Genomic DNA, 17,568 nt, shown 5'->3' on the forward strand with positions numbered 1-17,568 from the left:
GTCCCTTTATGAAACTTCTAAGGAAAATTTCGTAACCAGACGTAGAGTATAGATGAATCTCGGTTATACATTTACTGAGAAACGTACTTTGGCCACGAAACTAGTTTCTGATGATACTTTTCCTTTTTCAGATAAAGTCTGGCTTAATATCGCAAACTATAGGACTCATGAAGCAACCCAAGACCCCATTGAACGGTCAGACTTCATGGCAGAAAGCGTCTGCGCTTTACCAGGCCTGCATTTTATTTGTGGAGTCCAATGAGACCAAGGTAATTATAAAAGATGGTTTATGAGCAGCGGCGAATCTTCAATACAGCACGTAATGTGACAACTGTACGGGGTTATCGGAAAGCTTTCACTTAACGATTACGAAGCTAGCCGAAGCGTGAAAACCAATTATTATGCCCGGCAAATTGAAATGAATGTACAGCATGTACTTGTACTTGGATAGCTCCAGCTCACTGCATATCATCGAAGGTAATTAGGCAGCCTGTGGCCTATAACAAATGGGCCCGATTTGAACTGACCAGTTAGGTTCCTACTCATATTCAGTGCAAGGCCACCTTTCGAAGCGTAGGCCGATAGTTGTCGTCAGTAGAGATTGTGTCGCGAATGTTAGGCGAATTTACAAACCCCTCTCCCTTCTACAAGTGCCTTTATTGAGCCACATCACAGAATAATTCTATGACAAGTTGAAGGCTGCAGTATCGCACTATCGTAACATATTACAATTTTACTACGCGATGTAACAAAATGCTTCGCAGCATGACGGTGACGTCAACGTCGATGATTGATAGGCTATGCTGGGGCACTGGTATTGACTAGCGCAGTGCCACCCCTTCGAATTGTTTGTAGATTGCAACGGCAATTATGGAAGGGTGTAATCAGGTTACTTCAGGTCAAAGTTACCTTTCGAGGCAACACCAATTTCCAATGCATTGATCTATAGGAACAGAGGTGCTTTCGCTATACGAGTTACACCGTCTATTCCCAGGGTATAGAGAATGGGCGGATTACGCTCCCTGCGATTGCTTTTTTTTGTTTGGTCTTCACCTTAAAACAATCGTAGTGCCCAGCACCAGGCATCACCTACAGGAGGATTATTTCGCAATCCAGGTAGATACAGAAGAGAATGCTGATTGTAGACACGGTAAATGCACGTATATAGCCCTCAACGCAAAATAACTAGTTGCAGGATAGCTAATTTCGCAACATTGTTATTTTTAGAATATTTAGGCTCACACCCAGATTGCATGCGGCGTATAGTGAACATGAGCAACCAGTCCAATTTGCCGCTAGATAAATTACAAAATTCACCGCCACATTATGATTGCTCCTTAATTTCAGGTGCACACGCAAGCATTTTTGTAAATACTAAGGACTTGTGAACATGCGGCCAGCCTTTTATGCAAAACATAAAATGTTCTAAATTTGGGGCGCTATAACGTAAAATGATTCCAAACTGTTTTGATTCCAATCTCCTGACGTCAAAGCTACGTAATCACCGACGGAAGCATCGGGCGGTGACCCGCAGCGTTGTCTGAACAACCCAATCAAGCACTAGCCTCGTTTCTAGAATGTCACCTCTGTTCGCTTTCAAAACCAATAACAGTTGTCCACACTTAGCGGTTTTTCATGTCTAATTGGCTGACAAGAGGCAAGGAGCGCGCTCTAGTGAAGATGGTTTCGATGGGGCCGAGCCAGCACAGCGAAAATAGATAACCGCATGAAGATGGTGGTGCCGGGTTCTCCGATTGGTCCGCTTCGCCTTACTTAGCTTGCGGTGGCTGGTCAAAAATCGTGGCGGCGTGCAACGGAAGGATAAGAATGCCGCTAAAACGGATCATCAGCAAGGAAGAGTTTGCAGAGATGTAGTATGCATGCCGAAAGGGCTCGATAACGTTTTACTGCCACGCAAAAAGGTTTATGATGCGCAAATATATACATGCTCACCGGCAGGTGCGAGTAGCAAGGGCCTGAGCGATCGGCGGGCAGCCATCTTCTATTCCTTTCGGAATGGGGCAGTCTGTGGCTATTCAGAAAAAATGTTCAGTTTTGTTCGGCATTATATTCCATTTTTTAGCATACACGTCACTTTGACGTGGTGAGTTTTCGCGGTTTTGTGAGGTCGCGTGACACACAGGCGAAGTGGGCGTAGCCAGAAAACATTGGACCAAAAGCAGAGGGCTAATGGCGAAATGGCGTCGAATCAGGAATGATTATTTTTCTTTTGTGCGGTTTAATCATGCAGAATCAGTGTGTACACGTTATATCAGATGGGGAGCTATCGCGGTTTTCGTGACGTCGCGTGACAGACAGGCGATATTGGGAGTGGCCCGAAAATGTTTTGACCAATCGTGGGGGCTGATTGCAGAAATTGGAATCAAAAGAGTTTGGAATCATTTTACGTTATAGAGCCCTTGGTCGTTAAACAGTGCTTGCTCTGGATGCAACGTATGACCAAAGTTGCCTTTTTAGTCCTGAAAGCAGCATCGTTTGACTCCTGCTTGGTCACATTTCTATTGAAGATGTCACACGCATTGATATGAGAGTAAGACTAAGTGAACGGGAAGCGAGGAGCTTCCTGTTCACTTCCAGATCTGCCCAGGGCCTAATTAGCTATAAAAAAGTATGGGTTCTGAAAATAAGGTGAATCGATTACTTTGCGTCCATTCTCCGTTCGGCGCATATAGCTAAAGCTGAGTTTATCACTGCGTTGTGAAAACTACAAACCAGCGTGAAGTGATTAGTTGGAGCCTCATGTCAGGTTCTAACACTATTTCTTTCTTCGCAAATGTCTGTAACGGCGTTCTTTGAAAACTACAATAGGTTTTATTTCATCGTAAGCTGCATCGTGGAAGTCCATTCTTAAACTATACGGTCGAATCGGCGTATTTAGCGATACATTTTATTGTGACCGCTCATTTCACGAAGAGGTACTCGATGTCATACTAGAAAGTGTTGGACTTGAAGATATATGTTTCGTCACATTTGATGCGTTTGATGTCTGGCTGGTGCTATCATTTTCTTCAGTTGCTGTACCCGAATTGGAAACATTTCTTATGGAAGCGTGGGATATTGGCAAAGCTGGAACGTATCGATTTTGTTTTTTTCCGAATTCAAACCGAAAATCTTACAAATATTCGAGATTTCTGTTTCAGCCACAGCAGGTCTCACCAATGTGAAGTATAGTATACTCCATAATATTTCCGAAATACCGCCTTTTCTCTCTTAGCTAGCGCTTCAACAATGATATTTTGATTTTATGTAATGTCTATTTATGGCAGTTTAGCTTAGGGCAATTTTTAATTTGGCTATTCAAGTACATATAAACTTAGACGACTACTGTACCGATTTGATTCAAATTTGTTGCATTGAGAGAGCACTTCGATTCCTGCAATTACAGCTAACAGAGTTCATATTTGGGGCATAATTTTGTTCGAAAGCTTGCAAAATATTGGTAAGCATCCAATAAATTGAAGCAAGAAGTTTGCAAATTCGAAACTCTGCACCAAGTACAGATATCGCAGTTCTGTTAACTCACTCTGTGGGAAAATCTAAAGCGGACAAATATGATAGATGAGCTTACAACCTGGGTTAAAATTTTGCAAAGCATACGAGTGTATTGCAATATTGCTACTCACCAATTAGTTTATACTTGTGAGCAGTGTATTAAACATATTTTTTCCGCCATTGATGTCTTACTAAAAGCCAGGGGCGAATCGCGATATATTTATTTATTGCTTATAGATAGATAGATAAAACATGGTACTCGAGTTATACAATCTTTGCATAAAACTCGATGGCACTGACGGTGTTAGAAAGAAAATTGTCCTTGTTACATTCACTAGATTTGAACTTTTTTTTTCTTTTAGCTGCAACTAACCTAACCATTTATATGCAGTGGATGCCCAGCAAAATTATTTCTCTGTTTCTATGTGTTTATATAGGAGCTGTTGATGGAATGCTTCCTCTCAATAATGCAATTGCTTTCGCCATTCCCTATTGTAGCTTATTGATTTATTGAGCAAGAGGTACTTTGCTCCTATAGAGACATGTTATTCCTATGTGCGAATCATCGACCACCTAATTCTGTTTTCGCACTCATCAAGTAGTTCACTCTTCAATAATATTAATTCTACGGCGAGGTTTGAGAGATGCCTTGCTAGACCGCATGTAGAAATCCTGAGTTTGGAGGGTAGGAAAGGTATGATGCTTTAGAAAAGCCAATTCTCAAAACTTGTTAATTTCGTGGGTAATTGAATTTCGAATTTTAGAACCATAGGAGCATCTCCCATACGGCATGACGGCCATGTTACTTACACGTTTACAACAAAATTCAAAACATTAGTTTCATATTTCTTGCTGTGTAATGGCTTTTTATCAGTCATCGCTGTAAAGATATTCGAAGGACTTAGGCAGTGCGCGACACATAAAAGAGCACGGCAAACTGCTCCGGCTGCGCCACCATCGGATGCGCCAGGCTAATCTGTTGTGCCGCCCTACGAGCACGTCGCATGCATTTCTGTGTGCTTATGCACGCCAGCCAGTGTTGCATGTCGTTAACAGCCGTAAGAAAAGCCACAGAAAAGCCGTAATTCTTCGGCACGCGCGAATCGAGGAGTTTCTAAGATGTTCAAATCTCGACAAAGTGTAAAACTTTGGGAAAGCGGCCACGTTTTCGGCGTGAAAGAGGTATGCGAGGGCCATCCGTCCAGCGGGCAATGAGCGTGCGACATACTGATGTCAACAGAAGTGTACGCTGTTATAGTGCTCTTCCAAGCACCTTTTTCTGTCAGCGTGCAGGTGAACTCGAATGAGTGTTGATTTATTTTTTTTTGCGCCATTAGGGTTCACGAACCCACAAACAACCCCTTTCGACCCGTAAGTACATGCGCGAACAAACTGGTGCACGACTGTGGCACGCAATAACTTGCTCTGCGGCTCCTAGGAAAGTTCACACCACACGCAATAGCTTCTGAGCGTGCATCAGAAGTGCCATTTCACGCCAAATATAGGTCACACTAGCTGGTTCCGCAGGAACACTTAGGAATGAAAAAAAAAGGCGAAAGCTTGCACTCGGCCGCGCAAGGCTCAAGAGATAGCGAAGGTGGCCGATTTGATGGCGATTTGTTGACGTGCATCAGTCGCCTGATGTTCTTGAATGGTATCCGGGGAGGCACCATCCGCTCTTCAACGTCGTTCAGGCGAGGCAGATGTGCCGGCGGTTACTTGAACCCGTTCGTCACGCTATACTGGGGCACTCTTCCTCGCAAGATAGACTCACGGCAAGTTTAGCATAGCCGTATCTCGTAGAGCTCAGTAGCATCAGGGAAGAGTTTCCGCAGCACGCACAGGCCTTGCCCGCGCTTCTCCGAGGATCGCACCGGCCTGAGGGTAGACAAGTTCTAGTTGAACCACAGCCGGTCACACACTTGGCATGAATGTCCAAACTCCAGTGAGTGAAACTCACGTTGGAGTCGTACGTTGGCACCGCCAGTATAAGCGCGACCTCAGCACCGCTCGTACTCGGCTACCCGGTAGGCTGGATCCTGGCATAGAGCCCGTACACGCGCAGAATTCGACGCATGTTCACGGTCTCTATACTCGGGATCTTGTCGCCTCTGTGTCTTGTCCTCCCTTTCCCTGGCCGCGTATTCTGGATCTGCTCGTCGCAGCCGTTTCCTCTCTCGTTAAGCGGCAAGCCTCGCTTCTCGAATCGCCACTACTTCTTCGGGAGTACGTACTACCTTGTACGTCCCATGGCTGCATCTGATCGAGCGATGCCGCGCACCGGCTTACCTAGCCGTTGCTCGCTGTCGGCGCATGGGCAGTACACAGGCGGTAGGCTGCTCCAGGTGTTCTAGCAGCTGCGACGTCGCTGGTTGCCATGGCTACGGCGCGGCTGGCTTTCTGTGAAACAGCATACTTTTTACGTCTAGCTTAAACAGCTTAGCTGTTGAAAAATGTGTAGATGGCATAAGGTTCGCTAAATTGTTTGCATGCATTTGGCCCAAACCTTAACCCTTTGACTTGCTTTTCGGTGTCGCTTTTTTTTTTATTTCTCGTAATGTGCATCGAGCATCTTCCGATAACACTTCGAGTTGTTGGAAGCGAGATAGAAACAGTGCCCACCATGAACGTAGACAGCTTTCGAAACTAAGCAAAGCGAAGGTCAAGCGAAGGTCTCGTGAAGAATCGGTTATGACGGGAACTAGGGGGCGTAAGCGGGGCGAAAATAAAAAAAAATTTGCTGATGGGAAGCGAATTCAACTAAATGCAACAAGCTGCGATCACGTTTGGAGTACACGCATACAGGCGCTAGGATGTCATAAACGTGCAGGGCACGCGGCGGACAGTGCATATGCACAGCTGTAGCTCAATCCTAACGGAGGCCAAGGCGCGTCCAAAACAACAGGAAACAAAAGCGTTCTGCTGGACAATTAAAAGATAGAGCCGAGCGACCAATAACACAACAGTTCGTTGGTGACATTAAGAAGCTGTGACACAAGCCCGTACAGTGATTCGCTATAAGTCGGCTGCACCAACATTCGTGACAGATACGTTCGCTTCGACCGCCCGGAGGTGCCAACGTCGTACCGCGCACTCACCATTGCTCTGTAAATAAAATATACAGCCGTGAGATAAAGGACTGCATATAAATAAATAAAAATAAATTATATATATATATATATATATATATATATATATATATATATATATATATATATATATATATATGAACGTGAAGAAAGGCAGCCGAGGGGCCCGATTTTCATTATCATAAGACGCCAACAAACAGTGACACCAAGGACAACATAGGGGAAATTACTTGTACTTACTAATTGAATTAAAGAAATGATAAATTAATGGAAATGAAAACGGATGAAAGAACAACTGTCCGCAGGTGGGGAACGCACCCACGTCTTCGCATTTCGCGTGCGATGCTCTCACCATTGAGCTACCGCGGAGCCGTTTTCCCAGTCCACTTTCTGGGGTATTTGTCTTACAAGTAGAATTAACCCTGGGAGGGTTAGGCAGCGTCACCACTCACAAACCTAGGGGCGGATGGGGAACATCCTTTCTGCCGCAGGCGTCACGAGCACGTGATCTGTTTGGGTGATGGCAACTGGTCAATAAGCACACATATGCTACCTGAAGGTATCAATTTTGCCGGATTTGAGCCCTCATTATGTAATGAACGAGAAGAAAGAGAACCGCGTTACCCGATTTTTACTATCATATCATAAGAAGCCAATAAACAATGACACCAAGGACAACATAGGGGAAATTACTTGTGCTTACTAATTGAAATAAAGAACTGATAAATTAATGGAAATTAAAACGGATGAAAAAACAACTGTCCGCATGTGGGGAACGAATATATATATATATAAAGAGAGAGAGTATTTAGAAACCGAATGAGCTACTGTTGCAATTGTATGATCTTTTATGCAGGAATACAGAAACTAAAGAAAATACCAGCGCCCACCACTATTATATTATTGGCATTTTCGGTGATTTTTCTGCCACACGATTTGCAGACCAACGAACTTGTCAAGTGGATGAAAACCTTCAATCTGGACTTGTTCAACACTTCCAACCTAGAGACATTCAACCCAGTGGAAATGATTGTTCGTTGCTCCCTGGACATTGGAGTTCCAGCTATAATTTCCATCACTGCCGTTCCGCACATCTTTTTCTCTCATAAGAGAGCGCTGCTGGTGAGTAACATTTATCCCATTAATGATATCAAGGTTGCGCAAAAATAACACATCCTAGTTGACCTTGTCAGTAGTTATTATGCGCGCTACAATAAGTCTAGACTTCAATTTATCGATGTCTATTGGTGAAAACGTCGGTAGTTCTTGATGTTATACACGGGAGCTAACGGATACATTCGAAAAGCTGTTCTGTCGTCTCCGAACTTGTTTCTCAGTACATCTTCCTAATAATTTTTTGCACACTGCTAACGTCGCGCTAAAATTTTTGTTGCTTTGATTTTTGTTCCATGTAGGAAAATCGCTCTAAATATGCATTTGATCAAAGCAGCCAACAGTCCTTATTAGTGAAATAAATAAACATGCCTCATAAGGTGTTCTGAGTAGTTATTACATGACAATTCGCCGCTGACCCGAGTTGATCAGTATAGACATCCACCCTATGTTGTATTGGCTTTCTCGGGTTATACGGCACTGTGTTCAAAACAAGAGCTTCCATTCTCAAAGCCAGAGGCCACACCTTAAGAATTCATGAATGAAAATATGGTCCTCACTTCAACGATAATGTGTCCTGTGTATAATTTTCACCTATCTCGAGCACGCTCTTGAAAGCTGTAACGCTGTAGCCTCCATAACACTTTCACTGCAATGCCACAACAATTTGAACCCGTGAAGTATGATGCGCGTTACTATGGTGTCACGTTGTAGTGACAGGGAAGAATGTAACACTGCCATTGGAGGGGCTTAAAAAGTAAACTATTTATTGGGCGAACTTGTGCCCCCCCCCCCCCCAAAAAAAAAAAAAAAAACAAGCAACAGTCGGAGCAGAACGAAGCGGAGATGTCAGTCGTCGAAATGTCTTCTGCGGGTCAAGGTCAAACGTGTCGGCTATTTATTCATGACTCGTCGAAGATTCCAATGAAATGGCTGCTGCTCGCATGCGTTCTACAATGTACAGTCAAACGCCTTTACAAGAAAGTGCTTGTGGCCTCCTATATCATTCGTTATACAGGCCACTTCGTTGTAAATGTCGCGCACCGCACAGCTCATAATAAAACTGGGACATAATTATTCATTCGTTATACAAGTTATTTTGTTGTAGAGCCATTCGTTGTAGTGGCTCCGAGCTGTAGAACACTTCGCGCATACAATTTCCATACACCAGGTTGGGCCGATGACTGGGATAAAATCAGCGACTATGATCGAGAATGTTTTGATGCGGGCAGGCGGCGCTTTGCGCCGAGCGAGAACTTTCAACTGTTGATAGCAGGTTAAAGAGTAGTCACCGGAAAAACGATTAACAATATTCGCCTGTCAATACACCTCTTATATAGGTTTTGATGTAATCACTCAAAAAGTGACGCCTTATCTCCCTTATCGAAAGCTTCTCTGATTCTGATAGTTACCTCCATCGCGGAAACGACCTTCAGAACTTCAAGCCAATAGCGTACTAAACCGGAATATTCTGTAACACTAGACACAGCATATTGAAGTGCTCACTAGTTCAAAAGAGCCACCCCTTACAGAAATACTGCTTGGTGCTCAATTGGTACTCAACAGAGGTTATATTGAAAGAAACAGAAAGTCAACATAAACACAACAGTATCTATATAATGATTGGTGTAAGGGACGGCATGCTCCATTTAATATCTATGCCTGGAGGCGCAGTACGTTTACTATGTATTTCACTGCTTCGCCATGCAGTTGTGGCAAACTTCTTCTGACGCGTCGCCGGTTCAGACAAAAGTGAGTAGTGGGGGACAACTGAGTAAAGTGAAAAAGATGAGGTGAAAAGATGGATTAGATCAAGTGAAGGGTCGTACAAGAAAGCCCCAGTGATTTTAACTGTGCTTGGTGGTTCCACAGTTACTGATGACCCGGACTACGAACGCGACATTTCATGGATCGACATGAGACTCCAGAAAAACTCAACCCAGTTCCTTCTACCTCTGCAAACGGTCAGGTACCTTTTACGGGTGTTATCGAGCTACTGCCACCATTACCCTACCGCAGCTATGGCTTCCCGATCCCAGGATACGGTTCATACAAGCTGAGAACAAGTTCCGCAGTCATCGCGTCACGTCGGAAGTTTGCAAGTATGATCTCCTGCTTGAAGCTTGCCTCTGCAGGCCATGGCCGAGATACCCGACATTCTCGCTCAACCACCTGACGAAACTCCTTATACGACAATCAGAGACTCTTCTTCACCGTCTCGTCCCGTCTGTGCATCGGCGTATTCAGCAGCTCCTGAAGAACGAAGAGCTCGGTGACAGATGTCCAACCAAATGTCTGCGTCACCTGCAACACCTAATCGGTGACCAACTAGACTCCCTGGACACGGCTGTATTACGTGAGTTGTTTCTACAGCGTCTTCCAGCCAACGTACGAGTGGCTCTCGTCACTGCTCAGCATAAGTCCTTGTCGGAACTCGCCGAACTGGCCGACGAGATGATGGACGTCGCTCCGGCAGTCATAAATGCTGTCCGTCAATCTCCACTTCCTGAAGTGGATTCAGTTCGGGAAACAGTAATAGAGCTCGCATCTCAAGTAGCCGACTTGCCTCAAGAATTTCGCAACACTCCCAACTTCAATGATCGACCCTGTCCAACTCATCTACCTCTCACGTCGAATTCTACGCAACGGCGGTTTCAACAACCGGAGCGCATTTTTTCATCGCAGAGCCTGTGCTACTACCACCGACGTTTTCGCGCTGCGGTTCGTCGATGTGTGTCACCCTGTTCGTGGCGCACGGGAAATGCATTGGCTTTCGTCAGTAACAGTGGCGGGCAATCATGGCCATACGTCAAGTCGCATTTTCTATATAACCGACCGAACCACAGGACTGCGTTTGTTGGTGGACACTGGTGCAGAGGTCAGCATAATTCCTGGGTCCAAAGCTGAGCGGCGAATTGCGGGAGCGCGATGTTGAGGCCAAACGCGAGCGTTGTCTTGCCCTCCAGGAATCTGACAACGGTGGTGCACGTCTCGGCAACGCTATAGCGCCGGTGCGACGGCCAGGTTTCAACGCGAGTTTCTCAACCAGCACTTCCAAGCCAGTTGCAGGGCTTGTGACCGGTTGTGGTGCGAGCACTACGTGGTAATCGTCAGTGTAATTCGTTCCGAGGAATACCGAAGAAACACGCGACAAGCTTCGCGTACCCCTTTTTTTCGGCAGGGGAAGAGTTGGTCTTTTAAAGCGAAGCTGTTATAGGCTAGGTTCCAGGAGATCGCGTCCGGCAACGGAAGGAGATAGATAGACCGCAAGCAGATTAACAATTTCGGCTCCAGGTGCGTGGTTATTTGGCTCTATGTGCGTGGCGGTTTTAGCCAGCTGTGCCTTGGCGCAGGTGTGGAAAAGGATGTTGGATTGCCCATTGTTATACCCCTCGCCACCGCCGATGCATCTTTGGCAAGTGTCGCGATGCTCGGCGGCGGCACGTCCCACCAATCGTTGCGCCCCTTTGTCTCGTGACGTAGATATCGCGCTAGCGGTGTTATAAGCAGTTGCCCTTTGGACTCGCTATGGGATGGACGCTCGTTTAACCACATCTTCTTCCAGGATCCTGACAATGCCTTGCAGTGTGCCGCGGCTGTGAACCCTGTGGCTCATACGCTAGTCTATGACGATGGGGCGGAGTTGGCACTGCAAGAGCACTACATGGCTTTCGCGCCGGGCGAAAGCAAGACCACGGTGCCTTTGCTCTTTGACGAGCATGCCGAAGACGCTCAATATAGTAAATACGATAATATATAAATTAACTATAGCAATATTTACTACAGCAGACCCACCAAGTCACAGCTTCGCTGACTTCCATCTTCACAGTAGTGGAAGGGCCCCTAATTTTTTAACGGCGAAGTTCTTTAAGCCAGCCGTAATTTGTGGTGCGTATCAAGAAACTCTAAAGAAAGAAAATAAAGTAACGTTCTAGCCGAGGCGGGGATTCGAGCAAGCGTACCCCCGGTCCCAAAGCGAGCGTCGTAACCACTAGGCTATACAGCCTCGCTTGCAGAACCTGCATTTATGTGAACCATATGATTGCGTTCGAGCGTCGTCGTCTTCGTCCACACCTGGCGCGTTCGTACGCTCGTGCTCTGCGAGGTGACGAGAGACGCATTCACGGAGCGGGTCTCCTGGAACGCGGTGTCGGTGTTGCAAGCAGAGCTATGCAACGCGCAGTGACGGCCATAAGTCCGAGACGCGCCAAAAGAAATTATCATGAGTAATGAGATGAAAAGTTCGCGCGCACTTATGGGAAATGCTGGGCTATGATCGCGCAGCTTCCCTGTTTCAAACGTTGTGCGGCCCAGTGCAAGGTTCTTTATTATTATTTTTTTTTGCTGTTCATCATGAGATTTATTGGCACCTTGAGCCTTGCTTCAACTTGTTCGATTGTACTGATTATCCCCTTGATTTTTCTCCGCAGATGGAGTACAGCAATGCAGAAGAAAAGTGGATGGATTTCCACAGCAAGCAGCCACACGAAAAAACCCTGGAAGAATATACTCTACTTTTGCACTGGAATAAAAGCAGTTTGACACAAAATGCGACCGCTGCTAAAATCATCGCATACGAGAAAGAACGTAAGAAAATTTAACCTTTCGCGCTGTAGATGACACATTCATGTCATGGGTCCCGTTTAGAATAACGTTTTATGAAGTTTCGAATAAGCATAAATATCGGAAGTGCGTCTTGTCGAAGAGCCCGCTGTTGTTTCTTCGATGTTTCCTAATTAGAGTTGCGGGAATTCTAACCATGTTTTTAGAGTTCCTTAGCCATCCTCGCATAACTTTATTGTAAAGTGCGTCTAGTTATCGGCCCAACAGGAAAGTTCTGGCTTATAAGGTGGATATGTCCTCGATATAAAGCGTTTGGCCCCCGCAAGGTACGCGATGTTCTTAAAATATTCCTAAACATAGTCATTACGTGCTTGAAGGACCTCGTTAAACGAACATTTTAAAGCGACAGCTTAATCATATATGCCTCCCCGCAACGAGGAATCACAATAATTCACGACGCAATTCCTTTCTCAGCAAACTTTCTCAGCTCGCTTATTTAGGGCTTAACAATGAAGTTTACATTACTCAGTCTCAGTCAGTTTACATTGCACAGCACCACAGGTAATTGTGAAAGTTTGTGCAAAGCTCTCACATATTCTACAATATATTAAAAAATTTGTCGCAGTTTCACCCGAAAGGCGAAGCATCAATTGCAATAGCAAATTAGTAGAGAGCTGTACGGAGTAAGGATAGCAGTTTTATCAGCTGTATAAACTTGGACATGCAGTAGCACCAGCAACGCGCAGAACTGTTGTCGACGCCGTCGGCGTTTTGCCCGCGTTCGCACCGCGGCGTTGGTGACTGTTGCCGGTGCCTCTGGGGGCGGCTCGGAGGAGAGCAGCGTCGGAAATCTTACCCACCTTCTCGCCTCGCAACGTTTTATGTAAATACGCTTTTGGTGCCGCATCTAAACGTCGCCTCCCCTCCCTCCCTCCCGTCCCCCTAGGGCCTTTCGCGCGACGGAAGAAGTCGCGTTTGCTCTCTATAATATGGTGATTGTAAAGAAGGACACATACGCTTAATTTAGCAGCCCTTCAGGAAGCACGGCGCAGAACGCGCGTTTGCTCTCCGATATGCGTTCACTACCCATGAAAGCGCGCGCCCCTCGCGCCCTTTCACTCGCACATACAGCGTCCGGAGCGCGGCGACGATTTCATCGCCGTTGACGTCAAGCGGAACCTCACGGCGACGGCGACGCCGACGGCAGAAATCTGCTTTGGAGTGTCCATATAATTGCTATCGCAATAACAGCAACGGAGCTTTCGATGTTGCCAAACAGATAAGCGTTACTGCTGCTTCCCTCAACAAAGCAGTTCATCGCAGTATTTGTAATGCAAAAATACTGCGTTCGGCTGGTCTTCCGGCAAGAACACGTCTTATCGTAAGCAAAATTTGGTGCCCACAGGCGTTCCAGACAATAACCATCGCTTCCCCACGTGGCATCACATTCTGACTTCATATTCTCACGCTGGCGCCCTGGCGTTCAAGACCTGGGTATAGCACGCGCTCCTTTTAGGGGTGAAGCTCCTTATAGAGGCACCCGTTCGTCCCCGTCGTCGTAGTAGTGTTGTGTAACCAGTCTGAGAAAAATGAGAAAAAAAATTCCGAAGTTGTGTCCGTAGCGCGGAATCGAACCAGGGACCCCTCGCTTCCGAGCGCGCGGAGTTAGCCCACTACGCCACGAAGCGGACATGGACACACGCACCACGATGGCAATAAATACCCAACATTAACGAAAGGCCGCGTTTCTAGCGCGTTTCTAACGCGTTTGTGCTAGCGCGTTACGGCCCGTGTAAGAAGCTGGTGTAAGACGCTGTGGCCTCTCCGCCTTACCTTCAACGCGTTTCGAACGCGCTGCCCAAAGCGGTGGCAAGTCAAGTTCAAGTCGAGGAGCGTTTATGAATACGGGGGGTATACTCTCTCAGCAGTCATGTGATGGCGTCGGCAAACGCGGTGCACGTTCCGGCATGGGTAAATGGCTGCGTAAGACGCTGTGGCCGGAGCCCTTACTAGAGAGTACTGCACGTTTCTAACGCGTTTGTGCTAGCGTCCCCTTAAGCGGGAGATCCGATGATTCCCTCCGGAGCTTCGCCCACTCATCATCATTCACCCCGTGGATATGCTGTGATTTTTTTCGTTTAAATGCCAGCCTGATGGTTCACATGCCTAAGCCGGGCATAAGATAGGGGTCACTTGGAAAGAGTCGGAGGTATACCGCTTCGGTAGTCGCTGTGGTTAGGTCGTTTGATGCTGCTCAATGTGAAACGCCTCCATCGCAAATTCTGTAATAAAAATGTCCTTGCTTGCTTTCTTTTCTCCTCATTTCCGGAATCAGCAATTTCATATGTAGTCACGAATGCATGCTTCGGAACGCCTGATATTTAAAATCAGTGTGAAAAGTCGCTGGGTTATCTTAATGTCACTGGATATGCTTCCTTTGTTGCTCAGGCTCATTTACCTATTCCCTCACCGCTCAATCAGAGAATTTCACGCACTCTGGCATTTGTATGATTTTACTCTCCATGGAGGGCACGTTTTCAGTTGAATGTTTCAGCTTCAGACTAGACAACAGGCCTTGCAGGCTTAAATTACTTGCTGGAAGCGTGTGAAGGAATTGAAGGTTTATTAAAGTGCGTGCGCTTCAAATTCTTCCGAGCTAATTTCTTTATAATTGTAAAGTGTATTATGTGTAAAGTTGCTAAAGTGACCGTGTTAAAAACACAGTCAGGCAATTCACTTGAGAAACAAAAGGTAACAAGCTGTTGGCTGTGTTAAACTCTGAACGCTACCAAGTGACTGTGCTAGTTTATTATTAAAACCTCGAATTTATATGTTGGTGTACTTATGTTCGCGAATTTTTCTTTTATATTACGCCAAGCTATTTCATAAGAGCAACATAAATACTTAACAACTGCTCAAGAAAGATGCTTACTGTTTTGGCTGCTCTCGTCGGTGATTTAATTATCAGACTTCTCGCTTTTAGTTTTCTAGGTTTCAAGTTTTCTAGTGAAGGTAGCTTGGTCATCACGTTTTTCTCCTTGCGCTGCCATCGCTTATGTCCTAGCCTTTGGTAATCATTGGTGTTTTGAGCTGTAAGCGAATGATATACTAATTACTGCTTGATTTGTGCTTAACATCCCTTTAGTAAACGCTTTGCCTTTTTTCGGTTGCAGTTCAAGATATCGCCAAAACCCAGCTTGTTCCCCGGTGGTCCTACAAAGCCCGACTCATACGTGCACTAGCTGAAGATACGACCCCCTACGTGAATGCAAGTGTGTCAAGCTCGTTTACTCGTTTTTGGGCTGCGTTGCATGATAGTTTTCTGGTCTTCTAAACACTCTCGCATGATGCCTAAAGTGTATCGTAGCCTTTCGCAGTTCGTTATAAAAGTGATTGCTGTGAATCCTTAATGCAGAATAATAATGACCTATTCTGTACTTACAAGCATCTACGTATGACCAAAACACAACAGCAGTGAGCACCTACTAGAAGCGCAGGTCGGTTATATTCAAGAACTAGGTAGCTAGATGCAGTTGCGGACCAGTAGCTGCCCATCATTGCAGCTCGACGGACCCACGATGGTCACAGGCATAGACAGCCGTCGCTCGTGAACTCGAACCGTTTTGGGTTGAACGGATCCTCCAAAAAGCGTGAGCTCGTAGCCCGGCACGCGGTGGGTTACAGTAGGAGCAGTGGTTTGCCAGTCTATTCCCGCAGGCTGGAATAAAGCCGATGGCGTCACCCGATCAGCCGGCGCTTCCATGTGCCCAAGTGATGGAGAGCCTGTACCCACCGTCTGCGATAGGGCCGACGACGACACTAGGGGAGCCGGCTTCTGCGGCGGCGCATGCCTGCGGGCCTCCCTGGCGAGGTGTTACTGGGCACGACTGGTGCGTCAAAGTGGTGCTCCTGAGGAGCTCCGGCCACAAAGCAGCGCTGGCCGGCCTCGTTGCAGGCATACGTGAGAGGCCGAAAGCAGCGATCAGAGCTGTACTCCATTCAGGCCAGGACCGCTGCTTGATGCCTTCGTAGTCTTCCCACGCCTTGGCGGCACCGCAGATTTGTTTCGCTGCAACCAGCCATCTTGTGTGGTCCGGCCAGGCATGGCGATCACCCAAGGCATTGATGTTGCGAAGCCAAAGGATGTCGTCGTCTTGAAAGCCGCGAAACGTCGGTATTTCCACGAACCCCGGCGGCAGGGAAGCGTGGACGGCGTTCCCAGGCAGAACGCAACCGCCGACGGACGCGAAAGCGGTCATCATACCCTGGAGCTGTTCTGTCAGCTCGGCGATGGCGTGGTTGAGGGTATCGGTACATCCCTGTCCTAGAGCCGCCGAGGAGGGTTGGACGCCGTCCCCGGATGGTGCAGTGGGTACTTGCGACGGCGGGCTCCACACGGGAGGAAGCGTGTACGGCGTTCCTGGGCAGGAGGGACCCGGCACGCCGAAGCACCGTGCGAGGAAACACTTAAGGCTGCAGCGCCTTAAGGCAGGGCTTTCGTCGACTGTGTTATTGTAAATGAACAGAGGTGGAGACAGCAGCCGTTCCTGAGCCGGCTGTTCTATTTCTGCATCGTCGTCTTCTCTGTCTGCCCTATATATATATATATATATATATATATATATATATATATATATATATTGTACTGAAGGCGATTGACCGCGCTTCGATGTCTGGGGAAAGAAGACGACGATGAGTGTGGTTGTTGTTGACGCTCTAGCTCGCGCTCGCCGGTAACCAGACCTGCCTTTCGGATAGCCTTCTGTAACGCCACATCGAGGCCTGCTTGAAGACCAACACCCCCATTTTAAGTGGTGGAGGTAGCGGGGTACTGTCCATCCTGGAACTTCGCAGCCGTACGCTACCATCAGCTTTCACCATGACTGATCCTGGCCCATCGCAAGCTGCTCCCGTGCCAACGACAATCCACTGTGCTGGCGTGCCCCGACAACGGGACCCACCTGTATTTAGCGGCACCGACGACCAGGACGTCGAGGATTGGATCGCCGAGTACGAACGAGTGAGCTCTAGTAACAAATGGGATGACCGCGCCAAGCTCACGAACGTTCACTTTTACATCACTAATGTAGCCGGCCTCTGGTTCAAAAACCATGAAACCGAAATCACGAGCTGGTCGACCTTTACGGCAGCCGTCGCGGAGGTCTTCGGTCGTCCCGCCGTGCGCAGCGCTTGCGCAGTCGAGTCCAACGCAGGGAGGAGACGTTTACAAGCTACATCGAAGATGTTCTGTCCCTGTGCAAGCGCGTCGACCCATCTCTCACTGAAGGAG

General features: G+C 47.0%; 1 non-coding gene across 1 annotated transcript; it reads right to left on the reverse strand.

Moving 5' to 3' along the window:
- Nucleotides 1-6,899: 6,899 nt before the first annotated feature.
- On the reverse strand, nucleotides 6,900-6,971 carry Trnas-cga (transfer RNA serine (anticodon CGA)). The gene has a single exon. It is a non-coding gene; the product is annotated as a tRNA-Ser (tRNA).
- Nucleotides 6,972-17,568: the final 10,597 nt, after the last annotated feature.

The sequence above is a fragment of the Dermacentor silvarum genome, chromosome 3 (genome assembly GCF_013339745.2).
Source record: "Dermacentor silvarum isolate Dsil-2018 chromosome 3, BIME_Dsil_1.4, whole genome shotgun sequence".
NCBI classification, from domain to species: domain Eukaryota; kingdom Metazoa; phylum Arthropoda; class Arachnida; order Ixodida; family Ixodidae; genus Dermacentor; species Dermacentor silvarum.